Consider the following 2,986-nt stretch of genomic DNA (forward strand, 5'->3'; position numbering starts at 1 on the left):
TTCTGCTATGGTCTGTGTACATTCCCCCCACTTTGCTCGTATGTTGAAATCCTAACCCTTAAGGTGATGGTATTAGGATGCAGGGCCTGTGGGAGGTGATTGGGTCATGAGGGTGAAGGCCTCGTGATTGATATTAGTGCCCTTAGAGAAAAGAGGGCCAAGGCTGACAGCTCATTCCTTCTACCCGGTGAGGACACAGAACGCCCTCTCTATGTACCAGGAAGTGGGACCTCACCAAGCTCCAGATCTGCTGGCACCTTGATTTTTGCACTCTCCAGCCTCCAGGATGGTGAGAAATAAATTTGTTTTATTTATAAGCCACCCAGTTGAGGCATTTTTGATACAGCAGGATAAATAGACTAACATATTTTCTTAGATGATGGTGATAAAGGTGCTTCTCATTTTACTACTGTGGATACATAACCCCATTTGTCTGGGACAGGCCCACTGAGCCCCTGTGGTTCTGATGCAATTATTATGTTTAAAGATTTTATTTATTTGAGAGAGAGCGTGCATGCAAGAGAGCATGAGCAGAGGGAGGGGCAGCAGGAGAAGCAGGCTCCCTGCTCAGTGGACCCCAGGATCATGACCCAAGCCGAAGGCAGATACTTAACTGACTGAGCCACCCAGGCATCCCAGTCCTGGTGCAATTATTAACAGAACCTCCTCTCACCCTCACAATCACCCAGGTTTGACCTCCTAGTAAAAACTGAGTGGAACAAGGATGTGATGTTTCTAAAATAGGACCTGAAATTGGCTGGTACCTTCGGGAGCCTGGTTAACATGAAGTTAGGAAGAATTTTTTCATTATTAATGATAATTGAGGACTTTCTCTGTTTTAAACAATATGAATGATTTGTCAAGTCTTTCTGAGGGGTCTGCTCTTTGCTGGGTCATTCACCGATGCTCCATGGGTTCCCCCATATGGCTGTGCTGGTGTTCCAGTCCCAGGGAGGGGGCACAGGTGAGTAGGCAATGGGAGGGGGGCGGTGTGTTCCGCCTCCAAGCATTGCACCCAAGTGACGACAGTCTCCTTTTCTTACTCCTACAAGAGCACTGTATGGAAAATGGTGGTCTCAGGCATGGTCCCTCCTAATGAAAAATACACACTTTGTTAAGGAAATAGGACGACCATAACCATCACTAAACCATACAGGACAATAGATAATTAAGTGCTCAATTTGGAGTGCTTGGGGCAGGGCAGGGTAGCCAATCAACCAATGTTGAAAAAAATGAATGGATGGTATTGACTTTCCTAAATGTGCCTTGACTTCAGAGAAGGGGAAACCAACAAGAATTAAAGTAGGATAAATTGTTTTAATGAATAAGATAGGAACCCTAAGGGAAGGATGAATTGGATTGAACAGACCGGGAGGAATGGTGGGGATAGGGAGTGGCGAGGAGCATTCCATTTCAAAAGGAGAGCATGAGTGTAGGAGTCCAGACAGTGCAGCTGGCTGACACTTGAGAGGAATGAGAGAAGACTTCCATTATCTTCCTAAAATATAGATGCAAGAGCTTGTTTCCCCCCTGTAACCACCATGTACATTTTGCCAACAGGAAAAAAAAAAAACAACATAAAAGATTTCCAGCATAAAAGAAAGAACAGCATAGAGAGTTCTAGAAACATCTTAGCTATTATTACCAGCCATGTAAGCCACTGGCCTTTCTGGCCTCAGAATCTTTTTATGTGACCGTGTGTGGGAGTTGACACCCATGAATGACCAGGCATTTTAGATATAACTCTGAACACATTCAGAGCATCTGAATTCCTTGAGGTGATGAAAGAGTTTACACTGAAAATTCCAGATGCACAGAAAGAACCAATTCCAAGCACGGGCATACTAAATGCCAGCAGCCACAGACCCGGATGCCTTCAGGAGCCAGGCAGGTAAGTGGAGGAGTGAAGCTGATGAGGTGCAAACAGTAAGAAATGGCACAGACTTGTGTCTTTCTGGTCAATGTCTAGCTCTTCTAAAGCATTCAAACTCACTAAAGTCCGCCCAGCTAACCAAAGAAATCATCTGTAAGCTGAACTGAGCCTCTGATTACCAGTTTACAACCCACAGACCAACGAAATCTGTATTCCTTTATATTTCCAAAATGTGTAAAAGTTGAACAGGAAGTGCCGCCGCCACCGTCGCTGCCACTGCTACTGCTACTGCCACTGCCCCTGTGCTGCAACCATGCCACCCTACGCCACCATCTACTTCCCTGTTCGAGGGCCCTGCGAGGCCATGTGCTCGCTGCTGGCTGAACAGGGCCAGTCAGAGCTGGAAGCAGGAGGTGGTGACCATGGAGACCTGGATGCAGGGCTCACTCAAGGCCTCCTGTCTGTATGGGCAGCTCCCCAAGTTCCAGGATGGAGACCTCACCTTGTACCAGTCCAATGCCATCCTGCAACACCTGGGCTGCTCCCTTGGGCTCTACGGGAAGGACCAGCAGGAGGTGGCCTTGCTGGATGTAGTGAACAATGGTGTGGAGGATCTATGTGAAGGCACTACCAGGTTACCTGAAACCTTTTGAAACGTTGCTGTCCCAGAATGAGGGGGGCCAGGCCTTCATCGTGGGCAACCGGATCTCCTTTGGGAACTACAACCTGCTGGACTTGCTGCTGATTCACCAGGTCCTGGCCCCCAACTGCCTGGACTCCCTCCCTCCCTGCTCTTGGCCTATGTGGTGCCCCTCAGTGCCAGACCCAAGCTCAGGCATTCCTGGGGTCCCCCAAGCACATGAACCACCCCATCAATGGCGGCTAGAAGCAGTGAGAGCTTGTGGAACCCTGGGGGGCTGCCTGACTTCCTTTCTCCCTGACCAATAAAATTTTCAAGTGAGAAAAAAAAAAAGTTTAACAGGAAAAATCTGAAGGACAAGCAATCTTTATCTGTTTGTTCCCAATGTACCCGAATTGCCTAAAATGCTGGTACATGAAAGGTACTCAATAAATGTTGTTGAATGTAAGACCAGCCAATGTTCAAGAGACATT

General features: G+C 47.5%; 1 pseudogene; it reads left to right on the top strand.

Annotated features, from left to right (window-relative positions):
* The first annotated feature begins 2,186 nt into the window (after nt 1-2,186).
* On the top strand, nt 2,187-2,759 carry LOC112915811 (glutathione S-transferase P pseudogene; annotated as a pseudogene).
* The last annotated feature ends 227 nt before the right edge of the window (nt 2,760-2,986 follow it).

This window comes from Vulpes vulpes, chromosome 7 (assembly GCF_048418805.1).
Source record: "Vulpes vulpes isolate BD-2025 chromosome 7, VulVul3, whole genome shotgun sequence".
Classification (NCBI taxonomy): Eukaryota; Metazoa; Chordata; class Mammalia; order Carnivora; family Canidae; genus Vulpes; species Vulpes vulpes.